This window comes from Oncorhynchus gorbuscha, linkage group LG24, assembly GCF_021184085.1.
Source record: "Oncorhynchus gorbuscha isolate QuinsamMale2020 ecotype Even-year linkage group LG24, OgorEven_v1.0, whole genome shotgun sequence".
Lineage (NCBI taxonomy): Eukaryota > Metazoa > Chordata > Actinopteri > Salmoniformes > Salmonidae > Oncorhynchus > Oncorhynchus gorbuscha.
The window spans coordinates 5435468-5452135 of record NC_060196.1 but is presented as its reverse complement, the minus strand read 5'-3'; the positions used below and the strand labels follow the sequence as shown (position 1 = coordinate 5452135).

General features: G+C 45.7%; 1 protein-coding gene across 2 annotated transcripts in view; it reads right to left on the bottom strand.

Annotated features, from left to right (window-relative positions):
- The window catches only part of LOC124013364 (FHF complex subunit HOOK interacting protein 1A-like), a 47183-nt gene extending 32946 nt beyond the window's left edge, over positions 1–14237 (bottom strand). For both annotated transcript variants that reach the window (XM_046327666.1, XM_046327665.1), the window contains exon 1: positions 13970–14237. The gene's annotated coding sequence lies outside the window, so the exon portion shown is untranslated. The remainder of the gene's footprint in view (positions 1–13969) is intronic.
- Between the last annotated feature and the right edge of the window lie 2431 nt (positions 14238–16668).

Genomic DNA, 16668 nt, shown 5'->3' with positions numbered 1-16668 from the left:
CTGCTCTTGCTCATTACCCACTCCTACTGGCATACATAGAGGACTTGAATCCACTACAGGAGCTTCCACCATTTAAAAACACATCCGTTACCTAGCAGCACTATCGAATCTAGTTCCATCCCCCTCTCGCCCACAGACCTAGTGTCATCCTCTAACCATGGTTTCTGCCATTCATGACCAGATGTTATTACTGAAGGGTTTGGGTCAGAGTACAGGGTGAGATGATTTCCCCTTGAGGTGGAGGTTAACTCCTCATAGGGCTTCGTGTGAGTGAGGGAATAGGGAACAGCAACACCAGGAGAACATCAAATCTGCTTTGAAGCCTAGTAGAGATAAGGAACATGGATAATTGAGAGGAAGAAATAGGCCTACAGTAGCAGTATTTTAAAGCCATACCACCACAGTCAAACTAGACTGATGATAAATTAAATATAGCAGCATAACACCATGTTGATCTTGCTAAGGAAGCGCAGGGGGGAAAGGGAAAGAGAGATGGAGAGAATTAGAGAGAGAGAATGAGAGATACAGAGAGGGAAGATACAGAGAGAATGACAGGATGAGATAGAGAGAGAAAGAATTAGATAGCGAGAGATACAAAGAATGAGAGAGCGAGAGATACAGAGAGAGAGAGCGAGAGAAAGAGGGACAGAGAAATAAAGTGAGGGACAGGGAGAGAGAGCTTGAAGAGATCAACAACACATTTTTTTTATATATTTTTTTATTTCACCTTTATTTAACCAGGTAGGCTAGTTGAGAACAAGTTCTCATTTGCAACTGCGACCTGGCAGTTCCCATGCTACTGTTAAATTAATTCTAAGAACCTGTTAGATTAGAGGACAGCGACCTGCTGAGTGTTCTGTCAACATTGTGTTAGTTTCGCCTTGGATTTAGAAACATCACTGCATTGACATTTGCTTATGTCCTCTTGACATAACAATGCTATAACATAGGCCTATGCTATACATGCTATAATAGTCACTGAATGTGTAGAAGTGTCTCCTGAGTAACAAAAGTAGCCAAGTACAAAATACACTGTAGTACCACAGTAGCCTACATCCCTATTCAACCAGTGCATGCCACGTCTACACCACACAGCGTCCCCAAAAATGGCAGTGGCTGGCATCTCTACCAGGTTCCAGACCCCCTGCTGCTAAAATAATATTCTCCAGATTACAGCAAAAGTATTGGGCTCATCAGTCTGTGTACAGGGAATTAGGAGAGGTAGCTTCTAAACAGTAGGGCTTCTACAGAGAGAAGAATAACTGAATGATAGATTATAGCTCCACCTGAAACGAGAATGGTTTGAACTGAAGTTCAACACTGAATTCTACCAGATGAAAAGACCATTTTCTTCTAAGTGTGTCATGCATCTTTGTAAAGTTGGTTACTGGTTGACTATACACAGAGCTACAAGTCCTAATCTGAGTTAGGTAGAGAGACCTAGCTAACTCCCAAGGTAAATACATTGAGATAAAGCTATAGAAAGTGAAGTGAGGTCTAACTTGTTATGCCATCTTTTGAACGTGTTATTCAATGGATGGGCTGGGAGGGAGGGAGAGAGAGAGGCTTCACAGGTAACAAAATAGGAAGAGCTTTTCACAGGAGATAACGCAGGCAGAGCCACAGATGACAGGATAGAATGTTTGCCCAAGGACAGAGGTTTTGTAAGCATGATGATATTACTAGATATTATCTAGCGTGTCCTGCGTTGCATATAATCTGACTGAGCATACAAGCATACAGGTATCTAAGTATCTGACTGAGCGGTGGTAGGCAGAAGCAGGCGCATAAACATGAATTCAAATAGCACTTTTGTGTGTTTTGCCAGCAGCTCTTCGTTGTGCATCAAGCATTGCGCTGTTTATGACTTCAAGCCTATCAACTCCTGAGATTAGGCTGGCGTAACCGATGTTAAATGGCTAGTTAGTTAGCGCGCGCTAATAGCGTTTCAAACGTCACTTGCTCTGAGCCTTCGAGTAGTTGTTCCCCTTGCTCTGCATGGGTAACGCTGCTTCGATGGTGGCTGTTGTCGTTGTGTTGCTGATTCGAGCCCAGGGAGGAGCGAGGAGAGGGACAGAAGCTATACTGTTACACTGGCAATACTAAAGTGCCTATAAGAACATCCAATAGTCAAAGGTTAATGACATACAAATGGTATAGAGGGAAATAGTCCTATAATTCCTACAACCTAAAACTTCTTACCTGGGAATATTGAAGTCTCATGTTAAAAGTATCCCTTCTTTCTTTTCTCTCCAAAACTCTAGAACGTGCCGTCCTTGGCCAGCTCTCCCGCTATCTCTCTCTGAATGACCTTCTTGATCCAAATCAGTCAGGTTTCAAGACTAGTCATTCAACTGAGACTGCTCTCCTCTGTATCACGGAGGCGCTCCGCACTGCTAAATCTAACTCTCTCTCCTCTGCTCTCATCCTTCTAGATCTATCGGCTGCCTTCGATACTGTGAACCATCAGATCCTCCTCTCCACCCTCTCCGAGTTGGGCATCTCCGGCGCGGCCCACGCTTGGATTGCGTCCTACCTGACAGGTCGCTCCTACCAGGTGGCGTGGCGAGAATCTGTCTCCTCACCACGCGCTCTCACCACTGGTGTCCCCCAGGGCTCTGTGCTAGGCCCTCTCCTATTCTCGCTATACACCAAGTCACTTGGCTCTGTCATAACCTCACATGGTCTCTCCTATCATTGCTATGCAGACGACACACAACTAATCTTCTCCTTTCCCCCTTCTGATGACCAGGTGGCGAATCGCATCTCTGCATGTCTGGCAGACATATCAGTGTGGATGACGGATCACCACCTCAAGCTGAACCTCGGCAAGACGGAGCTGCTCTTCCTCCCGGGGAAGGACTGCCCGTTCCATGATCACGCCATCACGGTTGACAACTCCATTGTGTCCTCCTCCCAGAGCGCTAAGAACCTTGGTGTGATCCTGGACAACACCCTGTCGTTCTCAACCAACATCAAGGTGGTGGCCCGTTCCTGTAGGTTCATGCTCTACAACATCCGCAGAGTACGACCCTGCCTCACACAGGAAGCGGCGCAGGTCCTAATCCAGGCACTTGTCATCTCCCGTCTGGATTACTGCAACTCGCTGTTGGCTGGGCTCCCTGCCTGTGCCATTAAACCCCTTCAACTCATCCAGAACGCCGCAGCCCGTCTGGTGTTCAACCTTCCCAAGTTCTCTCACGTCACCCCGCTCCTCCGTTCTCTCCACTGGCTTCCAGTTGAAGCTCGCATCCGCTACAAGACCATGGTGCTTGCCTACGGAGCTGTGAGGGGAACGGCACCTCAGTACCTCCAGGCTCTGATCAGGCCCTACACCCAAACAAGGGCACTGCGTTCATCCACCTCTGGCCTGCTCGCCTCCCTACCACTGAGGAAGTACAGCTCCCGCTCAGCCCAGTCAAAGCTGTTCGCTGCTCTGGCCCCCCAATGGTGGAACAAACTCCCTCACGACGCCAGGACAGCGGAGTCAATCACCACCTTCCGGAGACACCTGAAACCCCACCTCTTTAAGGAATACCTAGGATAGGATAAGTATTCCCTCCCCCCCTTTAAGATTTAGATGCACTATTGTAAAGTGACTGTTCCACTGGATCTCATAAGGTGAATGCACCAATTTGTAAGTCGCTCTGGATAAGAGCGTCTGCTAAATGACTTAAATGTAAATGTAAAAGGAACCACCAACTTTCATATGTTCTCATATTCTGAGCAAAGAACTGAAACGTTCGCTTTTTTACATGGCACATATTGCACTTTTATGTTCTTCTCCAACACTTGTTTTTGCATTATTTAAACCAAATTGAACATGTTTCATTATTTACTTGAGGCTAAATTGACTTTATTGATATATTATATTAAGTTAAAATAAGTGTTAATTCAGTATTGTTGTAATTGTTATTATTACAAATAAAAAAAATTGTCAGATTAATCGGTATCGGCTTTTTTGGTCCTCCAATAATCGATATCGGTATCGGCGTTGAAAAGTAATAATCGGTTGACCTCTAGTGTATGTATTCTGACAGAGTGGCTTCAGTTTCTAAAGCTGTGAGATGTAAAAAGGAGTCTCCCTCTCAGCAGGTGTTTCACACACTAGGGCGAGGTCATGATAGATAGATGAAAAGCCAGCTAGCCACACCTACAGTAGCACTCACAAGGCTGTCCTAACTTGTAGTACACTGGCTTTTTAGAATATTTATTACACTTACTGAACATGTTGATGTGTGTGATTCTTACCTCTGAGGCCAGACATTTAACTCTAATGAATTCTAGGTACACATATTGTTACACCAAGCAATGAGAACTCTTTTTCCCAATATGAATTAGTAGTCTGAACGAGTGTCTGCTTCTTAAATTAGCTAAATGTATACGTGGCATTTTTCAATACTGTCGACTGAACCAGCAACCAACGCATTAGTCCACCACACTCCCACAGCCTGTGCATCTGGACTTTGTGACTGATGTGAGATCATTAAGCTCTATCAGGAAGAGCGACTGTCCTCTTCAGATAGAGCCCATAATTATGTCCTGGTCAGTGGCAGGCCCTGGTTGAGGACTAATGGACCAATGGCAGGTCCTGGTCCAGGATCAATGGCAGGGCCTGGTCCAGGACCAATGGCAGGGCCTGGTCCAGGACCAATGGCAGGGCCTGGTCCAGGACCAATGGCAGGTCCTGATCTAGGACTAATGGCAGGTCCTGATCTAGGACTAATGGCAGGTCCTGGTCCAGGACTAATGGCAGGGCCTGGTCCAGGACCAATGGCAGGGCCTTGTCCAGGACCAATGGCAGGGCCTTGTCCAGGACCAATGGCAGGGCCTTGTCCAGGACCAATGGCAGGGCCTTGTCCAGGACCAATGGCAGGGCCTTGTCCAGGACCAATGGCAGGGCCTTGTCCAGGACCAATGGCAGGGCCTTGTCCAGGACCAATGGCAGGGCCTTGTCCAGGACCAATGGCAGGGCCTTGTCCAGGACCAATGGCAGGGCCTTGTCCAGGACCAATGGCAGGGCCTTGTCCAGGACCAATGGCAGGGCCTTGTCCAGGACCAATGGCAGGGCCTTGTCCAGGACCAATGGCAGGGCCTTGTCCAGGACCAATGGCAGGGCCTTGTCCAGGACCAATGGCAGGGCCTTGTCCAGGACCAATGGCAGGGCCTTGTCCAGGACCAATGGCAGGGCCTGGTCTAGGACTAATGGCAGGGCCTGGTCCAGGACTAATGGTAGGGCCTGGTCTAGGACTAATGGCAGGGCCTTGTCCAGGACCAATGGCAGGGCCTTGTCCAGGACCATTGGCAGGGCCTTGTCCAGGACCAATGGCAGGGCCTGGTCTAGGACTAATGGCAGGGCCTTGTCCAGGACCAATGGCAGGGCCTGGTCTAGGACTAATGGCAGGGCCTTGTCCAGGACCAATGGCAGGGCCTTGTCCAGGATCAATGGCAGGGCCTTGTCCAGGACCAATGGCAGGGCCTGGTCCATGTCTAATGGCAGGGCCTGGTCTAGGACTAATGGACCAACAATAGGGTCTGGTCAGGACGAATGGGCTCCGATATTGGCCCTCTCTCTTCTCCCACCGTTAATAGCCCAATGGGTGAAAAAAAGAGGACATTTACAGTGGCTTGGTGGCCATGGCAACCCTGGTGATAGATGGGCCCCATTAAAGTGACGGTACCTTGTTGAAATATTTACAGGTGGGCCACAACTGGCCACAGAGGGAGAGCCTGGCTATATATAGTCTATCTTTCCCCTTCTCCAATGAACAACACATACATTTACAATAGGAGGACACCATCCAGGCGTCCGTTCTCCTGTAGCCGAGGAGACATTGACCACTGTCCGCACTACAGTTAGTCTCTATGAAACAGTTAGGCCTACTGCATTCAGACTATAACATCACAAATATACATTTCTCTGAAACTCATCTGTGTTGGCTACATTAAAAAGGAGTACCAATCAACACATCATTCTGAGGCAACGTACAATACATCAACAGTCAGTCGTATTTCTGAAATGAAACATCAACATGAAGGGACTCAACAGCTGTGCCCATTAACAACCTAATACAAAAGGGTAACAGCCATAAAGGACCTTATCAGATAGGACTGTGATTCTGTGTTAAACACCAGCTGAAGGTTATAGGCTGAGGTGTAGGTTGGCTGAGGTAGGTGCTCAACACGTGCTGCGTTCAGTCAGTGTTCCCACCTCTGAGCTCAGTGGAGGAGGTTGATTAACATGTTCAAACACATCAGCTCACCTCCTCATTACCTGCTAGGGAGGGAGGAGGCCCGGGGGGGAAAGGAGAGACTGGTAACAAGGGAAAGGTCAACAAGCTGAGTGGATTAGAGCCAAACACCCCAGAGGATCAACACATATTATAAAATGCATACCCAGGCTGACACACTCAGCGTTCTCTTTCCCACAGCATTAGGAACAGCACATAATGGCACAGCAACATGCTGCCTGTATTTAGAGTGGCTAAAACAATCCCTTGAGCCACTGCGTAATAATGACTTCCATGAGACTCTGAGACAGGGATACAGAGAGCTGCACAGCCTGCTACAGTGAGATACGGCTAGTTTGAACGGTTCAATAATACTGAGACAGGTGAGTAGTAGACAACACAGGAGACAATGGTACAAAATACAGCCTTCAAGTGCAGGTTAGCTTGTCAGTGATCCAGGGAGTGTCTTAAGTGATTCTTGCAGTGTGTGTGTGTGTGTGTGTGTGTGTGTGTGTGTGTGTGTGTGTGTGTGTGTGTGTGTGTGTGTGTGTGTGTGTGTGTGTGTGTGTGTGTGTGTGTGTGTGTGTGTGTGTGTGTGTGTGTGTGTGTGTGTAACTATACTTGTGGGGTCCCCACAAGAATAGTAAATTAACAGAAATTTGACCAACTGGGGAAATTTTGTTAGTCCCCACAAGGTCAAATGCTATTTCTAGGAGGTTTAGGGTCAAGGTAGAATTAGTGTTAGAATTAGGTTCAGGAGTTAGGGTTAAGATTTGTTTTTTTGGGTTAAGGTTAGACGTTAGGGAAAATAGGATTTGAATGTTTATAAATTGTGTCCCCACAAGGTTAGTTAAACAATACTGTGTGTGTACAGTACCACAGCAGAACTTCCACATACGCCATCCCCATGTAGCTGAAAACAACAAAGGCCAGGAGTCAGGAGGGGAGTAGGTAGATCTCTGATGGCAACATGGATAAACCCCTGACCTATTCTCAATGGGTTTAGTGTGGGAACATCAATCCAGATCTCTGCTGCTGCTTCCTCTCTACCTTGTTTGCATGCTGCCGCGCCAACAGGAGCAAACAGTAGATGAAAGGGGTGAGTGTTTGCATGCTGCCACACCAACAGGAGATGAAAGGGGTGAGTGTTTGCATGCTGCCGCACCAACAGGAGATAAAAGGGGTGAGTGTTTGCATGCTGCCGCGCCAACAGGAGCCAACAGGAGATGAAAGGGGTGAGTGTTTGCATGCTGCCGCACCAACAGGAGATAAAAGGGGTGAGTGTTTGCATGCTGCCGCACCAACAGGAGCCAACAGGTGATAAAAGGGGTGAGTGTTTGCATGCTGCCGCACCAACAGGAGATAAAAGGGGTGAGTGTTTGCATGCTGCCGCACCAACAGGAGCCAACAGGTGATAAAAGGGGTGAGTGTTTGCATGCTGCCGCACCAACAGGAGATAAAAGGGGTGAGTGTTTGCATGCTGCCGCACCAACAGGAGCCAACAGGAGATGAAAGGGGTGAGTGTTTGCATGCTGCCGCACCAACAGGAGATAAAAGGGGTGAGTGTTTGCATGCTGCCGCACCAACAGGAGCCAACAGGTGATAAAAGGGGTGAGTGTTTGCATGCTGCCGCACCAACAGGAGCCAACAGGTGATAAAAGGGGTGAGTGTTTGCATGCTGCCGCACCAACAGGAGATAAAAGGGGTGAGTGTTTGTATGAAGGAGAGACGGCGCGGGATCGAGGGACGGTGAGGTGGAGGGAGAAATGGAGGAAGAAGTTTCAAGTTTTATTTATCTTATGTAAAGGATACACATTGTATACACTACTCTGTCCAATGAAACGCTTACTGTCAGGTTCCTTCTCGACAACGCAACAAGAAATAAATAAAAGGTAAGAATACAACCATAAAGTGAATGGCTCAGTAGAATAGATGGCAAATGTTTAAATTGTGCAGTATTAGCAATAGTAAATAAGAGTCTGATAGCAGCAGAGATGCAGCGATGAATAGCATAGCATTCCTGTGATGTTGGTAGAGCCCTTCTCAGAAGGGATGAACAGCATAGCATGGCTGTGATGTTGGTAGAGCCCTTCTCAGAAGGGATGAACAGCATAGCATGGCTGTGATGTTGGTAGAGCCCTTCTCAGAAGGGATGAATAGCATAGCATGGCTGTGATGTTGGTAGAGCCCTTCTCAGAAGGGATGAATAGCATGGCTGTGATGTTGGTAGAGCCCTTCTCAGAAGAGATGAATAGCATGGCTGTGATGTTGGTAGAGCCCTTCTCAGAAGGGATGAATAGCATAGCATGGCTGTGATGTTGGTAGAGCCCTTCTCAGAAGGGATGAATAGCATGGCTGTGATGTTGGTAGAGCCCTTCTCAGAAGAGATGAATAGCATGGCTGTGATGTTGGTAGAGCCCTTCTCAGAAGGGATGAATAGCATGGCTGTGATGTTGGTAGAGCCCTTCTCAGAAGGGATGAATAGCATGGCTGTGATGTTGGTAGAGCCCTTCTCAGAAGGGATGAACAGCATAGCATGGCTGTGATGTTGGTAGAGCCCTTCTCAGAAGGGATGAATAGCATGGCTGTGATGTTGGTAGAGCCCTTCTCAGAAGGGATGAACAGCATAGCATGGCTGTGATGTTGGTAGAGCCCTTCTCAGAAGGGATGAACAGCATGGCTGTGATGTTGGTAGAGCCCTTCTCAGAAGGGATGAATAGCATAGCTGTGATGTTGGTAGAGCCCTTCTCAGAAGGGATGAATAGCATGGCTGTGATGTTGGTAGAGCCCTTCTCAGAAGGGATGAAAAGCGCTAGGCCTCGCCACGCTCTCATCATGTCATTAACCAGATCAGAGGAGATAATAGGCTCCATTGGTTTGGACTCAACAGGCACACACTACTGCTGTTGCGCCTGTTTTTTGAACTGCCGTAGTGTTAAGATATGAATCTTCCCTCTCCAGTCAGTCTCCCCACTAGACACCATGCTGTTCTATAAATGGAGAGCAGTGGAGGCTACTGAGGGGAGAACAGCTCATAATAATGGCTGGAATGGACTAAATGGAATGGTATCAACAACATGGTTTTCATGGGCTTGATACATTTACATTTAAGTCATTTAGCAGACGCTCTTATCCAGAGCGACTTACAAATTGGTGCGTTCACCTTATGACATCCAGTGGAGCAGCCACTTTACAATAGTGCATCTAAATCTTTTAGGGGGGGGGTGAGAAGGATTACTTTATCCTATCCTAGGTATTCCTTAAAGAGGTGGGGTTTCAGGTGTCTCCGGAAGGTGGTGATTGACTCCGCTGTCATGGTGTCGTGAGGGAGTTTGTTCCACCATTGGGGGGCCAGAGATACCATTGCAATCACTCCATTCCAGACATTATTAAGAGCCGTTCTCCCCTCAGCAACATCCACTGGTGGTGAGTATGCTTTAGGTCATTGGAGGTCATTTTAGGTTGTTGGAGGTCCTGCAATTTGTGATGTATCCTGAGACAAAAACAAGTTACGGTGTCTCAGCTTAGTCAAAGACAAGCAAATTCAAGAAAAAAGTAAACAGGTAGACTGTCTCAGTTAACGTGACTGTAGTTACGTGAGAAGGGAGATTGTCCATAACTTTGTTCTGTATGTGTGCATGTATATTGGGGCGGCAGCATAGCCTAGTGGTTAGAGCGTTGGACTAGTAACCGGAAGGTTGCGAGTTCAAACCCCCGAGCTGACAAGGTACAAATCTGTCATTCTGCCCCTGAACAGGCAGTTAACCCACTGTTCCCAGGCTGTCATTGAAAATAAGAATATGTTCTTAACTGACTTGCCTGGTTAAATAAAGGTAAAAATTAAAAATATGCCATTCCCAGATGAACTAACCTGCGATGATAAGTCACTAATCTCACCACTACCAGGGCTCTACAGTGAGAGCATCTTACTCGCATATGCGCCTAAATGTTTTGCTGTGCAACCTGGAATTGTTATTTAGGAGCACGAGTGAGCAGAAAAAATGTAATATTCTGGCTTTAATATCGCAAATAATGTTAATTGTGCTCCTAAATTTCTTTGTGTGCGCCTACATTTTTCAATTTAGGCACACGCGTGCGCCTTGTAAAACAAGTTAACCGTAGAATCCAGACTACACTCTGCTCTTACATGAATAGCTTGGGTTAGCCCTACAGGTCTCACTGTAGACTGAAGTGGTCAAACCAGACATTCCACTATGTGAAACTAAACCAGCCAGCCTGTGTAATGCTCCATTGACATGCATGTCAGAGATTTAAAAGGGACAACCCTTCACATTGCCTCCTCACTTGACCTGATCACACACATGTGGTTACTTAGCAGAAAAACTCCTTACTTTTCCAGTGCATTCACGTGTTACAAAGCCAATATCTTGCTATATAAAGTCTCAGTCCCCTGCTATGTTGACATAGTGCTATGAATTATTTGTTTACGTTAGGTATAGGCCCTATATATCACAGCCCTTTCTCAATGCAAGGTGACTCAGTTGGAGCGATGAGGCTTGTGGGATATGACCTCACTAGTCTGTGTGGTTAAAGATCACAAGGCAGAGCATCTTAAAGCTGTGTACTAGTAGGTCAGTATGAGGGTAAACTAGAATTCTGGAAAGGCCATATGAAGGCGAGGTGTGTGTCAAGTGCTGGGGAGGCTGGTGTGAGGAGCTATAGGACGATGGGTTCATTGTAACGGCTGGAATTGAATAATTGGAACAGAGTCAAACATGGTTTCCATATGTCTGATAGCGTTCCATTTATTCCATTCCAGCCATTACAATGAGCCTGTCCTCCTATAGCTCCTCCCACCAGCCTCCACTGGTCAGGAGGGGCTTGCTACATTCTCTCTTTAGGTTGTGTGTGGGTAGGAAGAGACTGCCATTGTCATTGGCCTGGAAATCCACACTGGAAATGCAGATGTAAACACAAGTACACAAACAGACACTACTGTACATACTGTAAAATCCCAATTACAACAAGTCCACAATTCAGATTAGCATAGTTATTCAGCACATACTGTACTTTCATGACATCAACCCTCATATTTACACTAATCAGGACAACTGAGCCTGGTATCAACTCTTCCTACTACAGTGCTCAAAAAAAATAAAGGGAACACTTAAACAACACAATGTAACTCCAAGTCAATCACACTTCTATGAAATCAAACTGTCCACTTAGGAAGCAACACTGATTGACAATATATTTCACATGCTGTTGTGCAAATGGAATAGACAACAGGTGGAAATTATAGGCAATTAACAAGACATCCAATAAAGGAGTGGTTCTGCAGGTGGTGACCACAGACCACTTCTCAGTTCCTATGATTCCTGGCTGATGTTTTGGTCACTTTAGAATGCTGGCGGTGCTTTCACTCTAGTGGTAGCATGAGACGGAGTCTACAACCCACACAAGTGGCTCAGGTAGTGCAGCTCATCCAGGAGGACACATCGATGCGAGCTGTGGCAAGAAGGTTTGCTGTGACCATCAGCGTAGTGTCCAGAGCATGGAGGCGCTACCAGGAGACAGGCCAGTACATCAGGAGACGTGGAGGAGGCCGTAGGAGGGCAACAACCCAGCAGCAGGACCGCAACCTCCGCATTTATGCAAGGAGGAGCACAGCCAGTGCCCTGCAAAATTACCTCCAGCAGGCCACAAATGTGCATGTGTCTGCTCAAACGGTCAGAAACAGACTCCATGAGGGTGGTATGAGGGCCCGACGTCCACAGGTGAGGGTTGTGCTTACAGCCCAACACCATGCAGGACGTTTGGCATTTGCCAGAGAACACCAAGATTGGCAAATTTGACACTGGCGCCCTGTGCTCTTCACAGATGAAAGCAGGTTCATACTGAGCACATGTGACAGACGTGACAGAGTCTGGTGACGCCGTGGAGAACTTTCTGCTCCCTGCAACATCCTCCAGCATGACTGGTTTGGCGGTGGGTTAGTCATGGTGTGGGGTGGCATTTCCTTGGGAGGGCCGCACAGCCCTCCATGTGCTCACCAGAGGTAGCCTGACTGCCATTAGGTACTGAGATGAGATCCTCAGACCCCCTGTGAGACCATATGCTGGTGCGATTGGCCCTGGGTTCCTCCTAATGCAAGACAATGTTAGACCTCATGTGGCTGGAGTGTGTCAGCAGTTCCTGCAAGAGGAAGGCATTGATGCTATGAACTGGCCCACCTGTTCCCCAGACCTGAATCCAATTGAGCACATCTGGGACATCACATCTCGCTCCATCCACCAACGCCACGTTGCACCACAGACCGTCCAGGAGTTGGAGCATGCCCAGGCATTGTAGGGAGGTCATACAGGCATGTGGAGGCCACACACTACTGAGCCTCATTTTGACTTGTTTTAAGGACATTACATCAAAGTTGGATCAGCCTGTAGTGTGGTTTTCCACTTTAATTTTGAGTGTGACTCCAAATCCAGACCTTCATGGGTTGATAAATTTGATTTCCATTTATAATTTGTGTGATTTTGTTGTCAGCACATTCTACTATGTAAAGAAAAACGTATTTAATAAGAATATTTCATTCATTCAGATCTAGGATGTGTTATTTTAGTGTTACCTTTATTTTTTGAGCAGTGTATTATACAGAAACACCTGAGCAGGAAATCAGATGAATTTAGTCAGCGTGCTAGAATTCAACACCGTCTGTAACATCCAATGAGAGTTCCCAGGAGTAAATGAAAGGACTTCAAAAAGCTTTGCCCTCTGTGTGCATTTTCTAGAGCCAACTGCCAACCCAACCCCCACAGTGAGTGTGCTGAAAGTCTGAAATCACCAAAGCATAATTCAACATTTCTCAAAAAAATTCACTTCAAATACACTGCATATAGCAAACAGTTTTGACTGAGTTTGATTATACAGAGTTGGGTTTTTGCGTCAAGTCAAATTGTGTTCAAATCTATTTGTATCAACACTGATTTTCCTATAACAACTTTGATGTAAAACAATCCCTGTATAGTCCACACCATTGAGGTATAAAGAACGGTCCACACCCAACCAGATTGTAAATAAAATATGGCCAACCATGAAACATTGATGGGTGTCTGTTTGAATGTGATCCCATGAGGTAGTAACCCAATACCCTGACCTCTTCATCACAGAAAGATGATAAGAGTACCAAACTCCTTTCAAAAATACCCTTCATACTACCATGTTTTGTTTCCCAAGTTTGCTGAAGTGTGTGTGTGTGTGTCACATATCTGTTAACCTCTGCAGAACAAATAGCAGAAAGGCTACAAATAATTATGAATTATGTTACAGTAGATGTCAAATGTACTTTATGTTCGTGGCTCTGATTAAACACATTCGTCTGGGCCCCACAGCATCAACATGTGGATAACTTCAGCAATAAACTTTTGCAAAATGTCACTTGAGGCACAATAAAGGTGAATGAAAGGTGACAGATTGTGTCCAGGCAAGAATCAAGCTGTATCGGCAGATACTTTTAAACTTATAAGAAATGTGCCCAGGACAGATGACAAGTCACTCTGATATACATGTTTATAAAAAGACAACCCCACGATAACAACCGACATGTAAACGTGTCACATTATGCCTTGACAGTCAGACAGTCCCTGTCACTTGACTTTACAAGCAGCAAAATACGTTAACAATGTCTTGCCAAGTTATTTACTTTCTAAAATCCGTAATTTACAAACAATACATTAGTTGTAGTCTACTTATGTGTAAGAAGACCAACTGAAATATCGTACCGTAGGCTGAGTCTCAGAAGTGCAAGTAGACGACTTCGTGTAACAACACCACACAGCTTCAAGATACGGAGCAAAATCAACCTTTCAGCCTACTTTCCTTTGAGCGTCTTTCCAACACCAAAGTGCATAACCCTCTCGAAAATCACCAGCAGAACGTTGTTTAATTTCCCTGGTTTAATGTCGCCTTCTATTAGAAAAGTAAAGAGATAAGCTACTTAGCTAACAAGGTCGCCAACCAGTCAGTCTGCATACTGTACGTAGTGTATACATATGTGAGCGTCCCGAGCACACTAAGCTTTAGGCTCCTCCCTCTTTGTGCCCACAGCAGTTTGTGATGGTGATCGGCATTCCGACTCTTTTCAGTGAGCCGGCTCCCAAACGGCTCTTTAAAAAAAAAGGTTTTGTATTTTTTCAAGTCAAACAGTTTGCGATATTTTGACTATGATTGGTGTTAAAACAATTCGAATTAAATTATTAAATGAAATCATACTCTACCTTAACCACAATGTATTTAAAAATGCATTGGTTTATGAAAAATAATGCTATTAAACATTTTAATTTAATGTATATAAACAAAGTGCATATACATGTAACAATTCAAAACGAATACAGTCTGAACAACATAATAGAATATTGCACCATATCAAAGAAAAATAAATAACAATGTGCAAAACTGCAGCATCCCACTTAAAACATTAAACTGGTCCCTCTTTTCTCTCTCTTCTTAATTGCCATGTTATAACCAGCAGCACACAGCAATGCTGACCATATTTTGCTTTTATGAGAGATTTGCATTCAGAAATGCAAGCTGCCTCACTTGAGGGGCTGATGTGGTTTCTTCTATCAGTAATTATTTGTCCCGTTTTCACGAAGACCCTCTCAGAGGGAACAGATGTGGCCACTATGCAGAGTCTCCTTGTCATGACTTTAGAAAGCCTTGTTCTTCCACCAGCTCAGAGGATCTGCAGATCTCCAAATAGGATCGGACATCCATTATGGGATCTACTGAGGGATTCCTTCATGCTGCATCCCCAGTTGCTCTCTCGTCAAACAGCGTCTAAACAGCAGACGTTTGTGGCACTGCTGCTGGTGCTTCTGCTCCATCTGATCCCTCTTCTTCCTATTGCCATGCCAGCTGACTGCTGGGGCTGTCCCTCCCTGCTGCTGATCTCCACATTGACCTGCTCAAAGGGTTCCAGGACTCTGCACACCTCCACCACAACCTCCCATTCCTCTTGGGTCAGAGCATCAACAGGTGTATTGACAATGGCCAGGGTAGAGATGATGGCATCCTTTGACTCAAGAAACCGCTTCAACATATAAAATGTTGAATTCCACCTTGTAGTGCAGTCTTGTTTAGGCCTCAGCTCAGGCATCCCAATCTGGCCTTGTGTAGACTTTAGTTTTTCAGAACCTACTGTGCTCCTGTGGAAGTATTCCAGCTGCTTTCACTTTGTCCACAGTGGCTTCATCACCTTCAAAGCATCTTGTGTGGGCAAGACATGGATGATGGGTCCATTTTAAAATTTTCATGGCTTGGTTATGTTAGCTGCATTGTCGCTAACACAACAGACCACTTTTCCATCTACTTGCCATTCTCAACAGTTCCTCTGCTAAGTTCTCTGAGGTGTGTCTGTCGACTGAACTCAAAGCGATCCAGAAGACAGCTAGACATCGAAAATCCTTCAATTAAGTGACATGTAACCAACATTTAAGAAGTGGTTACCCTTGATGTCCTGCAGTCAGTGGTGAGGCAAACTGCAGTAGCTTTTTGGACTCTTTCCCACACTGAAGCCTGTGTGCTCTCATACAGTTGTGGAATAAGTGATTTTGAAAGGGTTTTCCTGCTTGGAATTGTGTACATTCTATAATTTCTAAAACCTCTGTCCTCCACGATCGAAAATATCTGGAAATCGGTGACAATTGTTTTAGCCAATTCAATATCAGTTTGGCCTTGTTTTGCTACAGACATAGACTTTGGCATAAACTGGTCCATAGAAGACTGTGTTGCTGAGGGTCGCGAAGTAGGCCTACTTGACTGAGTGGATACATCTCCACGTGTGGATGTGCTGGCTCCACCACTATCACTAGCCGGCCCACTAGTTTCTCGAAGCTCCGCTACAGCTAGCTACGTAGTTGAGTGCACAGTTCGCATATGCCGGTGTAGGTTGTGCATAGAACCGGCTTTATATGAGATTTTGTTTTAGCAAATTCTACACTGGACTCTAACATTGTCTACATTATTAAAATGCTACTGTGCTTCCGAATAATTTTCCAGCTGTTGTTTTCACAGCTGTCCTTCCTCTCTCTCCTCAGCTGCTAAGTGTGTGACTGTGAGTGAGTTGGCTCGACCCTCCCTCACGCATCTTTGGTTCATTGGTTGACACCAATTATTCAAATCTTAATTTTTTAATTTATTTATATAAATTTGGCTCTTCTGATATGCGAGCCGGCTCCCAACATTCACCTACAAGAGCTCTTAGAGCCGACTCGTTTCGCGAACGACCCATCACTAGTTTGTGAATGTGAGAGCAGTGTGAGAAGTCAATGCACTGTAAATGATTGCCCTTCACACAATTGTTTTCTATACAAAACAAGGATTTTAGCCCTGTATTTCAACACCTCTTTTTATCCTGCCCAGCCCAGATGATCAAAGGACTAGGCTATTCCATCCTAAACAATAATACTTGAATGGCAAT